Below are 13,372 nucleotides of genomic sequence, written 5' to 3' on the forward strand. Positions count from 1 at the left end.
AATAGTACAATAGTGTGAATAATAAAATTACAATTATCTTATTTTGGGAAGAATCTTAGAAGATTTTCCAATCTATTGCTGCAAGAACGAAGGAAATCCATCGAATACTAACCGATTTATTAGCATTTGAAATTGGACATATTTTTCACTTTTTTCGGTTTTAGATTTCCATTTCACATCCCTATGTAGCCGAACTTCCTGAGAGAAGTATTCTACTTCAAAATCGTACAGACATTTCTAATAACTACTTATTCTAAGTCTAAACATTGATTTGGTCATATTAAAATCGTACAGAAACAATATTAAACTTACGACAACACACTTCGAATGGATTGTTTTGAGCAAAGTTAGTGCGGTATCTGGAAATCCGGAAAAAATCGCTTCGTCGAGTAAGCCTTTGTGGTGCGTTGAACTGAAATTTACTGAGCAGTTCTGGGCTGTTTAAGTTGTTTTCTAACAGGTCGAAAACGAAGAGACGTTGAAGCATGGTCCTCCTACTTGTTAGAGTTTGTAGTTGTATAAGAGAGCAACGATGTTCATAGCGTGGCAGTCGTACTGGATCACGGCAGCATACGTAAAGCGAATCGAAGAAACTGACGCTGAATACGTTCAATTCGGTTGATATGTACAGCATGATAAGGTGCCCACACAATCGCCCCATACTCCAGAATGCTGCGCACAAGAGCACTGAACAGTGATTTCAGACAGTATATATCATTGAATTGTTGCGTGTTTCTCTTGATGAACCCAAGTACAGCATAGGCCTTTGCGGTTGTAGCTGAAATATGCTGAGCAAAACTTAACTTGGCATCAAGAAGAATGCCTAAATCCTTCACAGTATTGACTCGGTTGATACTGGCTTGTGACATCCTGTAGTCGTACATCATGACATGCTTTTTTTTGCAGAACGAAACCACATTACACTTTAGCACGTTTACTTCCATTCCATTAAGAGTGCACCAGCTTAACAAGGTGTCGATATCAGCTTGAATAGCACAGCAGTCAAGAGCAGATGTTACTACTCGAAAAAATTTGAGATCATCGGCAAACATGTATTTGGGAGATTGTATGGTTGAACATAAGTCGTTCACAAAAAGAATGAACAACAGAGGTCCAAGGTGGCTTCCTTGAGGCACACCCGAGTGTAACGTAAACGGCAAAGAACACGTTCCACCGATACGTACGTATGCGCTGCGCTCGTTGAGGTACGACGATATCCACTTCGTGAGCCAGTCCGGCAGACCCATTTTTCGTAGCTTTGTTACCAGTAGAAGGTGGGGCACTTTATCGAACGCTTTGGCAAAGTCAACGTAAATAGCATCGACTTGTTGGCGCTTATCCAATGCGCTAATAAGCAACGAAACATATGCCATCAGGTTAGTAGTCGTCGATCGTTTTTTGACAAAGCCTTGCTGCCATTCGGAAATAATGTGGTGAACTTTTGAGTAGAGCGAATCGTGAACCAGGCTTTCGAACACTTTCGGTAAGCAGCTCAGTATGGAAATAGCCCGATAATTTTTAACGTCGTGAATACTACCTGCTTTATGAACGGGAACAATTGCCGCTGATTTCCATGCGCTGGGAAAGCTTCCCTCTGATATTGATCTGTTGAAAATGATCCTTGCAGGCAATGCAAGCGACTCCGCACAGTTTTTGAAGAAGATAGGTGGTAGACAGTCAGGACCAGCGCCTTTGGAACCATCGATAGATTGAAGTTGCATCATCACATCACGAAGCGAAAAGTTGAAAGGTGCCAAACCTAAGTCGACCTGCGGCAAACTATTCAGATACGCTTCAGACGAAGGTGATCGGTTATAACTTTACACACTCCAAAAAAAAGGATGAGAATAGGTTTGCTCTTCGGAGTAACGTTATGCCACGCCAATTACCCTATTCTGTTAGGTCTCCTTTCAAGATGATCTGTATCCAGTCAGCCAGAATAGTTGCAATTTCCCAGATATGGCTGAAGAACCGAAATAACATTTGTACTGATAAGGCTGGCTCAGCTTTAGTACCTTGACAGGAATGCAGTCGGTTTCTGGCTCTTGTTGGATTTCATTTTTTGATTACGCTTCAATTTCAGCAAGCGATGGCGCCTTCGAGTTGACGCGGTATACAGACAAGAGTCCTAGCACCACTAGAAATAGCATACAACGAACGGCTCATTTGGCGGTGACTCTTTCTCACTCCTTGGCTAGAGAATTGGTGCAGGCTCTCTTGTCCTTTGTTATAGCTCGGAGTATTGTTACACCAACTCTCGTTCCTGAGTCGCGGTTTCGCCTCGTATGCCGGAATTCACCAGGACTTACTCGGATGGCAATTCGTGTTCTCTAGTGATCGGCCAACGGGCTTCACTCAGTAAGTTGGCCTAAAGTCTCCTATCTCCGCAATGGGTTTGCCATCTTAGGTGTAGCTTGCGGGAAAGAAGTGTTACTTATTCAGCTGCTGAATACCAGTCAGACGCTGTTTGTACCACTCCTTTTGTATTGCAGACGCTCAGCAGTGGACAAAATGCTTAGGTCTAGCATAATCTGAGCATAATCTGAATGGACCAAATCCTAATTTTTAATTTTTGACTAATTAAAATTGTAGGTACTTTTTATTCGTTTATGCCACTTTGAAAATTGCTACGTGCATTTTCAAGGTAGCTCTTCCCAATCACCAATTCATTTAGACCCTGTGTCAGATGAATATGAAAAATAAATAAGAAATCATCGGAATACAAATAATATTCATATGAAAACTTAAAATGAAACTATTTTCGAATTTATTCAACCCGAAAATATTTGAAAAAAATAATCAGAAATTTTTTTCTAAATTTACGTTTTGGCTTCAAATTTCAAAATAAAAATTAATAGGAAAAATTAACTGTATTCAATCACCATGTTGATTCACCTCTGGAAATACAAGTTATTCACAACTTAGATATTTTTCATAAATTGTTGAATAGGCCAAAATGAAATAGGCCCTTTAAAAAATGAAGTGAGGCTGCCTTACTGGAAGAGTCGTTTTGTCGCGGACTGGAGATGTTGGGATCCACGTTTAACATACAAATATTTTTGCCTTTGTCATCACACACATTTTGACAATTGCATATTAGAGTTCGCCTAGGTGCGAACAGCCTTTAAAATCTCTTTCTACTTCGTAGTCGCGAATAGTAGCAAATATCAGAATTCAATATGAACATTCTGGTGCCGCAAAATACGCTGTGCCGACGAGGACAACAAAATTCTGTACGTGTCGGTAGAGGCAGATAGCAGGGTATATAAATTTGGTGCATTGTACAGATAAAATGCCATGTTTATTTTTGAATTCTACACTCTGTTTTCTCAGATTTATTCAAATAATCAAATATAGAGTAGTATAGAGTTCAAAAGACAATAGAAAACCAAAAACGTCCGTACAAATCTTTGTAAAGGTAGTTAAACGAGCGGTACTGATGATTATAATATTTTGCTAGCTAAATGAATTTAGTTCAAAAAGACAATCCTAATTGCATCCTGCGGTGGCGGTATAGAGGAAAACCAACTCCATTTCATCTTGATATTAGAGTTCCTACATCTGTATTTGTATTTTTCAATTCAATTTTTTTTACTTTAGCATATTCAAAAAAATATTACTTTTCACAACCTTTCAACTCTATGCAAACATTAATTGATGAGGCTAATGTTGTTCGTCATTCTTTCCTATTTTATTTTTGAAGATAACATGATATATGACTTTCAAATTTGGCATCTTCGTTGTTTTTTGGTATCTTGAAAGCGACGAATTTTTTTTCTGATTCTGTTTACGGATAAAATTTTTAAATTGACCTGAATTGAATGTTATCAGTGATTGATCGGTGAGTGAATCATCTTTCACAAGACAAATAAATATAAAAGGAAGTTTCATTTTTTACTGAATCGTACTCAATTTAGACCTGTATAGAAGGTTGCCTTTTCGCGAGAATATTTTTTTTTTCTAAAATAGAGTTCTCTTTTCATTACTTAAAGTGGTCCCCGTGGTTCTGTGGTTAGCGGTAACATTCCCAATCTGGTTTCGTTTTTCTAGACCTTCTTATAATAAAAGAGCAGCAGTGTAATAATCAAATACTTTGAGTTTTCAAATAAATATATCAGTAATAAAGAGAGTTTCATCATTTTAAACAGTTCAATACGTCTTATTTGTGCAGAAACTTGAGAAATGTGTATCATTTCGCTCTCGGTAAATTTTTTCCTACAGGTTTTTTCTCAAATGCTTCCAGCGATTTGATTCAATTTGTTTATTTTATGTTTGTTTTATTCACGGTCTTTGCAGAAGAAATTACTTTCGTCATTTGCATTTCTCTCATTCGAATGCTAACGTTCATGTTCATAGAAAGGGATTGAATTACTTTGGAGATGAACATCCAATTCTTCTAATTTTGGTTTCGTGAATGGTATTTTTTTTTTTTTTTTTTTTTTTTTTTTAAGGGGGGATTTGTTAGTAGCTTAAGTATTTATGATAAATATTAGTAAATAATGAGTATGTGTGTCCAATCACAAATGGTGACTTCTCAACACTGTTAGAAATTTGTAATTTTAATTGTTAGGATTTGTTTGCTTTCGCAATTAGGACTTATCATTCGTAGGGATTTAAACCTACTTGTCAGAAAAGGGGAAGTAAACTTACAACTAACTTAATTGCTAACTTATTGGCTATAAAGAGAGCTTATCGTAGCAATTGAGGATTGCAACGATTTTTGTCGAAAATTGTTAATAATTTGATTTGACATAGTTTCTAATGGTTCAACACCAGTAAGTCTATGTAATTCGAGTGAACCAAACCAAGGAGGACGCTTCAAAATCATTTTCAGAATTTTATTCTGAATCCTTTGGAGCGTTTTCTTCCTTGTTGAACAGCAACTTGACCAGATCGGTACAGCATAAAGCATTGCTGGTCTAAAAATTTGTTTGTAAATCAAAAGTTTGTTCTTTAAACAAAGTTTAGAATTCCTGTTAATGAGAGGATATAAACATCTCGTATATTTGATGCACTTGGCTTGTATACTCTCAATGTGCTCTTTGAAAATAAGTTTTTTATCATAAATTAGTCCCAAGTACTTAACCTTGTCGGACCAACTTAAAATAACCCCATTCATCTTGACAACGTGATTATTGTTTGGCTTGAGGAAAGAAGCCCTAGGCTTATGCGGAAAAATTATCATTTGAGTTTTAGAAGCATTGGGAGAGATTTTCCACTTTTGCAAGTAGGAAGAAAAAATATCTAAACTTTTCTGCAATCGACTGCATATGACACGAAGGCTTTTTCCTTTTACGGAAATGCTTGTGTCATCGCAGAACAATGACTTTGTGCATCCTGGAGGCAAATCAGGAAGATCTGAAGTGAATATGTTGTACAGGACTGGACCCAAGACTGAACCTTGAGGCACACCTGCTCTGACAGGAAATCTATCAGATTTTGAATTCTGATAGACAACCTGCAGAGTTTGATCAGTAAGATAATTTTTTAAAATTTTGATTAGGAAAATTGGAAAATTAAAAGTTTGCAATTTCGCAATCAAACCTTTATGCCAAACACTGTCGAATGCTTTTTCTATGTCTAAAAGAGCAGCTCCAGTGGAATAACCTTCAGATTTGTTAGCTCGTATCATATTTGTAACTCTGAGCAATTGATGAGTTGTGGAATGCCCATGGCGAAATCCAAACTGTTCATTTGCAAAAACTGAATTTTCGTTGATGTGTGACATCATTCTGTTAAGAATAATTCTCTCAAACAGTTTACTTATTGAAGAAAGCAAACTGATTGGTCGATAACTTGAAACTTCAGCTGGGTTCTTATCCGGTTTTAAAATGGGAGTAATTTTTGCATTTTTCCATAATTTGGGAAAATATGCAATTTTGAAGCAGCAGTTGAAAATTTTCACTAAAAATTCCATTGTGCTCTCAGGGAGATGTTTGATAAGTATATTAAAGATTCCATCGTCACCAGGTGCTTTCATATTTTTGAAATTTTTAATAATTGATTTAATCTCATTCAAGTTAGTTTCAATTATTTCTGCAGGTAAAAAATTCTGGGAAGAAATTAAATCAAATTGACGTGTGACTTCATTTTCAATTGGACTCACAAAATTCAAATTTGAGTTATGAACACTCTCAAACTGCTGAGCAAGTCTTTGAGCCTTTTGTTCATTGGATACAAGAAAACGTTCACCATCTTTTAAAACTGGAATAGGCTTTGAAGGTTTCTTAAGAATCTTCGACAGCTTCCAAAATGGTTTCGAATATGGTTTCAATTTTTCAACTTTAGTCTCAAAATTTTGATTTCTCAGAAGAGTAAATCTATGTTTAATCTCTTTCTGTAAATCTTTATAAATAGTTTTAAAAACAGGGTCACGAGAACGTTGATATTGACGTCTGCGGACATTTTTCAAACGAATTAGAAGTTGAAGATTTTCGTCAATTATTGATGAATCAAATTTCACTTGAGCCTTTGGAACAGAATAATTCCTGGCATCAACAATTGCACATTTTAATGCTTCCAAAGCGGAATCAATATTCACTTCGTTTTGCAAATCAAGCTCATTATTGAAATTTCTCTCAATATAATTTTTGTATCTTTCCCAATTAGCTTTGTTATAATTAAAAACAGAGCTCATAGGGTTTAAAACTGATTCATGTGATAAAGAAAAAGTTATTGGAAGATGGTCAGAATCAAAGTCAGCATGTGTGATCAAATCACTACATACATGACTTTGATCTGTCAGCACCAAATCAATTGTTGAAGGGTTTCTTACAGAAGAAAAGCATGTAGGACTATTCGGAGACAAAATAGAATAGTATCCTGAAGAACAATCATTGAATAAAATTTTGCCATTGGAATTACTTTGAGAATTATTCCATGAACGATGTTTAGCGTTAAAATCGCCGATTATGAAAAATTTCGAACGATTTCTGGTGAGTTTTTGTAAATCACCTTTAAAATAATTTTTGAGCTCGCGTGTGCATTGAAATGGTAAATATGCTGCGGCAATAAATAAAATCCCAAGTTCAGTTTGAACTTCAATTCCCAAAGTTTCAATAACTTTCGTCTCAAGATGGGGAAGAGCACGATGTTTGATTCGGCGATGAATAATAATTGCAACTCCACCGCCGGAACCCTGAATCCTATCATATCTATGAACCACGTAATTGGGATCATATTTTAATTTTATGTTAGGTTTCAAAAATGTTTCAGTAATAATTGCAATATGCACATTATTTACTGTTAAAAAATTAAAAAGCTCATTCTCATTGGCCTTCAATGAGCGAGCATTCCAATTTAATATTTTAATTGTTTTATTTAAAATCATTGCTAAATTTTAAATTGGAAACAATTTTAATAGTAAAATTTGTACCTATTTGAATGGCTTCAAACATTGATTTTGCCTGCAACATGGCGTTCATAAGATCGAACATTGCCTGTTGCAAAAAAGAAAGTTTACCTGCCGTAATAGGCCCCAGGCAGTTGACATTAGAAAACATATTATTGGTAGCAATATTAGCTGGAGTGATAGGTGTACAATTATTTTCTAGCGTGTTTTACCCATATTAACGGTCATTTTCGAACTACCAACACTAGGCGGTATAATGTTCGAACTACCTGTAACCTGTGCATAAGTTAAACGGGTATGCAAAGGAGTAGGTAAACTATGCGTCACTGGTACGATTGGAGAATTTTGTTTTGAAGTTGGTTTTAATTGAGAAATTGAATTTTGTTTACCTTGCCTTGCCTTAACAATTGCTAAACGGACTGGGCATTGATAAAAAATTGACATATGGTTGCCGTTACAATTCGCACAGCGAAAATTTTTACTCTCTTTCACAGGACATGTGTCCTTTGTGTGAGAAGAGTCTCCACAAATGAGGCATTTTTGGTCCATGTTACAAAACTTTGAACCATGGCCATAACGTTGGCAAACCCGGCATTAGGTGATATGCTTTTCACCTCCGCCAAACTTTCGATATAATTCCCATTTTACACGCACGTTATATAAAGCATGTGCTTTCTCAAAAAATTTTAAGTTGTTAACCTCATTGCGGTTAAAATGAATTAAATAATTAACAAGGGAAATTCCAGTTCTCTGACTGTTTTCGCCTCGTGATTTTTGTTTCATTAGAATTACTTGGGTAGGGGCTATGCCAAGTAATTCTGTTAAAGTAAGTTTGATCTCATCAACGGTTTGATCGTTGGTGAGACCTTTCAAGACAACCTTGAACGGCTTGGCGTTCTTGGTGTCATATGTAAAAAATTTGTACATCTTGTCAGTTAAATACTGAACAAGACGATCACGACCCTTTACTGAGTCGGCTAATAAGCGGCATTCACCTCTACGGCCAATTTGATAGGTAACTTTAACGTCAGAAACAAACGTTGAAAGTTCCTTTTTGAATATATTAAATTCAGAAGAAATAGTTACCACAATAGGTGGAACTTTCTCCTTTTATAAAGATTTTATATTTTGTATAGTTTCATTATTGGTAACTTCCATTTCACCAGCTTCTTGCTCAGGCAAAATATCAAAAGGATTGTCACTACACACACTCGAAGTGTCAGAAAGAGATGCCTCTCTTTTCCTCCCCGCAGCGATGCGAGGTTTCTTTTTCCGTCCAGCCATTTCGGGTGATACGAAAAAAGTTAAAACAAATGTTAAATTCAAAAGTAGGTAGTCTTGAGAAAGACTGATGGGAAATAACTTTCAGGTAGTCTTTAAAAGACACACTGACACAACACAAACTTTGAAGCTATAGGCAGTCAAAGACCAGTCCACAAGCAACCGAAAAAACGTCTGATCTGTAGGACAGCTCAAGACGCACTGTTCGTGAATGGTATTACTTTCATGAATTGCGTTTCGTTTCACAGCTTTAAGCCGCCATACAAGTTTACCTATGAAGCTGAATAAACGATGAGAAGAAAATCAGACTGTGAATTTGATAATTCCAATTTTCTTGTTTTTTTTCAGATACTAAACACATTGTTGAGAGAACTCATTTTCTGGAATAGTTTTACAAAGATATGTGCAATTTTCATAAAAAAATGATAACAATGACAAAGTGATCCTTCGTAGTATTAATAAAACCCCATCTAAGTTTAGTTTATCTCAAAAATAAACTAATTATATGATCCAGCAGATATATGAATCAAGCTTGACTAGAAGTTTGGTCCACCTTCCAAACGTTTATCATACAGTTTGAATTACCAAAGTTTTATTGCTTAACTCAAGGCACTCAGCAAAGCAACACTGGCTTCGATAGCAGTTTTTAACCAACGTGTGTGCGATAAACTACCCAAAAGAAATAGGAAAATCTATTTCTGCCACTCAAAGTGATGAGTATCTGTCACAGAATCTACAATCACGGCACACAATGTGTCTGTCGTCGTCCAGCGTCAACAACGCCGTCACTGCCGTGCTCTATTATAGGCAGCAGCAAAGCCCCCAAAGCGGTCCAGAAAGGTAAGTTGAAAAAAAACAAGCACATTTTTTCTTACCTATCTTCCAAGACGCTGCTACTCACGTCCGTTGAAGGAAAAACAGAGACGGAAGCGCAAATCCCAGCATCGCGCACGCGGACTCGAAGCAGCATAAAACCGGCCTAACTCGTTCTGGGTCCGATGTTTTTTTTTCGTGTGTTGCGTTCACCCTCTCTTATGCTCTCTCCGTCGTTTTAGCTTTTTTTTGTAGTGGCAGCTTTTCCATTGTTGATCATTTGCCTTTGTATCGTTTTTCGTTGATCTTATCTTATTTATCTTCCAACATAGTTGTGCTTCGACTCGATCTACTCTCGCGCGCTCTCTGCTAGGGCTTAAATCGTGCGAGCGTTTTTATGCTTCTCCTTCGTTTACTGGCTAAAGTTTACTGGCGCAACGTAACCTGATCTACGGAGACGGAGCTTTTTTCTTCGAGCTTACTTGTGGTTGTATGAATGATGGCTGATGAATGGTATTTCACCAACACCATCGGTGCAGGACACTGTGCGGGAGCAAACAAGTGTTTTTGTTTGGTTCCCGCTCTCTTAAGTTACTCTCTATCTCTCGCTTTTGGACAGAGTCGCGGCGGATCCGTTAAGCTCAGCTCTGTGAACTTGTTGTGCAACGCAAACCCTGCTCAGTCTGAGAGAATCAACCGCATTCGAACGACGCACCTGTGTCCGTGTCCGAGCCGATGGTTTTTGCGCAAGTCCGGGAGAGGACAGGAAAATTCTGTCCACAGGAAGCCCCGCTAGTTTTGTGATCCTTGGTGAAATTTTTTGTTGTTGTGTTTATTGACCGATTTTTACTGTTTCGAACGTGCAAAACAGATCGTATTGAATCGTTTGAGTTTGAAGTGAAGTGCGCCAAGGAGATGAAGCAAGTGGCTGACGAGAAGAACCGATCCGCGAATGGTGGGAAAGCTTGCGAAGCTAAGATGGAGGCTGCCGCCAGCGCTGCTGGCTGCTGAAGTTTTATCAGAGATTAAGCTAAAGAGTTGTGCTGTGCAATTGAATTGAGGTTAAGGAAGCTGTTGTGCAGCAGAGTTGCGGAGAAGTGTGAATAAGGAATGCCTTTCGAGTGCTGTTGGCCCGAACCGAAAAGGTGAAAAATATTTGCTCGAAAAAAAAAAGCTGTGCGTCGAATTTGGTGACCATCGATTTCGCTGAAAGTGAGTGACGAGTGGCGACCGCGTGTATGTAAGCCGTACTGAAAAGGATTAAAAGGGGGCTTGTGAAATCACTGCCTGTGAAGTACAATTGTGAGGCGATAAATGTAAAATAAATATTCATAAAACAGAGCGAACCTGCGGAGTGGCCGGGAAACCAAACAGGGAAAAAGGAAGAAAAAAATCCCGCGAAGCGCAAAGTGCCGTAAAGTAAAGGATCAGCCGGTTGAAATTGAAATTAAATCATCGCTCCAATTTGGATTACAAGCATTGGATTACGCGCACCCGGGGTGTCCAGGCGACGACAGACTGAACACAAGGGGGGATGCCAGCCCAGTTTGAGTGACACCAGAGTGTACAAGACAGTTCCCCGATGCAGCCAAGTGAGGCTGATCTGCACATATTTTCGGCATAGTAAATAGCAGATTAACACGCTCGACCGAGAAAAGAGAAAGGTAATGAACTGAGTTTCGAATTAATGTTATTCATTGCAGGAATTTTTTATTTATATCGACCTCTGATGTTTTCCCATAAAAAAATGCCTCAACACTATGTCTTACTTTATAAGCGCCATCCCAAACTTTTGCTTGCTACGTTTAATAGGTTCGAGCAACGGTTTCAATTGCCATAAATGAACGGTTCTTAAGCTCGAACTGAATGATTGAAAAATTGTTGTCACAAAATAAATGTACATTATAGAAGTGTTTTTGAAGCACAAACAATGAACTCCATTTGATTGGTTTTCATAGAATTTCAATTAAATTACAGGATATGTTTTGAGTCCGTCTATTTTGTCAAAAACAATAAAACTCAGTTCCTTGAAATATACTGAGCCAAAATGTAAGTCAGCCAACAAAAAACCAATTATCATAAAATTAGTAATTTTCAAATGATCAAATGAACCTCCAATAAACCTATAAAAAAAACCACAACCATATTTTAGAAATTTTTTTTTTTTTCCTGTGAGTTTTGGTGTCCCTAGCAAAGATAATTTTTCCAAAGAGTTTTTCCCTATGCAAACGTAAAAGCGACGAATCCGATAAGCAATTCCTCGGCGGCCTTCGAATGCATTTCTGCATTCTCTAAAAGCAGCAAAATTCACAGGAATGGTTAAAAAGCTGTAAAACTTTTGGAGGGCAACCATCTTGAGCTTTAGGGCAACTTTTTTTTCGCTTTTGTCGACCCGTTGTATTTGTTTTTTTTTTTTTACCACCGTTTAGTCAGACTAGACTAAGTGACATCTTTATCAATCCGAGGAAAACAAAATTTAAGTTAACTATTCTGTAAACTTTGAAGTTTTCAATATGTTTGCACATTTTTTAATACAACTTAAAATTACTTTTTAACTGAGCAGTTCCACAAAAATGTCCCAGTTTCTATATTTTTTGTCATTTTAAATTTGGCTTAAACTTTGCATAAACGTTTCTATAGGCTGAGAAGCTATTTAAAATGCTATTTTGGGAGGATTATTGTGATTATAAATATTTTCAGAGCCAAAAGTTTTTTGATCAGTGTGACGTCTCTGGAAAAGTTTTAGATAGTAATTTTATCTTTCCGATAAAAAAAAATCAAAAAATTCATTTCTTTTATGTAAAAGAAACATTAATATTAATATAAGAAAGCTTATTTTCAATAATCTAATTTTTTTTGTATAAAAATTACCGAAACGATGAATATATCAAAAAGAAAGTTATATTTTTTCAAAAAAAAAATTTTACAACATGTTTATTTTTGGAAGGACAATATTTTTTTCTATAACTTTGCCAAAGGCACTATGCCAATCAAACCAACTGTTTCGATTATAAAAATATTTTAACTACCCACAGAGTGCTCAATTGGAGATTGAATTATTTTTTCAGCTAAATCGGTTTGTTTGACTGGCATAACTAGTGTCTCTGGTAAGGTTGTAGAAAATAATTTTGTCCTGAAAAAATATGCCCTGTGAGTTTCTGCGACACAAAAAAAAATAAAAAGCATTTGGGACCATTCCTAAACTACGTGGTCATATTTTGATCCCTTTTATACCCTCCTACTCCCCCGTGGTCTTTCGTGGTCTTTTGTATTGTGATCTTATTCTGCAAATATATGTACAATGAAGTATGAAAAATTTATAGAAAAAATGAAGGTTGAGAAAACTGATTATTAGTTATTGCGCAAATTGTAAATAGAATTTTTAGTAATATCATTTTCTCAAAACCAAAATAACAAATAGATAATGGTTGTTTAATTTTTAATAATATTTCATTGTCTTTAACAAATAAAACAATTTCCTTACCTGAAAGTAATTTAAAATACGCTATTCTGTTGAGTATATTCAAAATGATTTTTAATTTGTTGTTGAGTATCAAAATCAATAAAATTTGCTTAAGTAATTTGATCATCTACGATAAATTTTTCGCTTATAGTTATGGTTAATTTTATACTCATCTAGAAATCATCTAGAAAAATATTTAGTTGATAATAAGTGAAACCTTACTTTTAGTGATTTTCAGGTATCGGATTTGTGACTTAGTTTTTTTTTTAATAAATTACAAAGTTTTTGAATGTCGTACAAAATATAAACATCTTTCTTTCTTCCTTCAGTTCATGAACATCCAGGTCTTATATATTGTTTTTAAGACCAAAACGTTGTTTTTTTTTACCGGTCGTTGAGTATTGAAATATACTTCCAGGAAAAATGTCATAAATCCCGACGCATTGCAAAATAGAACTATTATT

The 13,372-nt window shown here is 36.2% G+C and overlaps 1 protein-coding gene across 1 annotated transcript in view; it reads left to right on the top strand.

Annotated features, from left to right (window-relative positions):
• The first annotated feature begins 10,138 nt into the window (after window positions 1-10,138).
• Window positions 10,139-13,372, top strand: part of LOC129727030 (protein bowel) — a 123,693-nt gene continuing 120,459 nt past the window's right edge. The window contains exon 1 of the mRNA XM_055684397.1: window positions 10,139-11,109. The gene's annotated coding sequence lies outside the window, so the exon portion shown is untranslated. The remainder of the gene's footprint in view (window positions 11,110-13,372) is intronic.

This window comes from Wyeomyia smithii, chromosome 3 (genome assembly GCF_029784165.1).
Source record: "Wyeomyia smithii strain HCP4-BCI-WySm-NY-G18 chromosome 3, ASM2978416v1, whole genome shotgun sequence".
Classification (NCBI taxonomy): Eukaryota; Metazoa; Arthropoda; class Insecta; order Diptera; family Culicidae; genus Wyeomyia; species Wyeomyia smithii.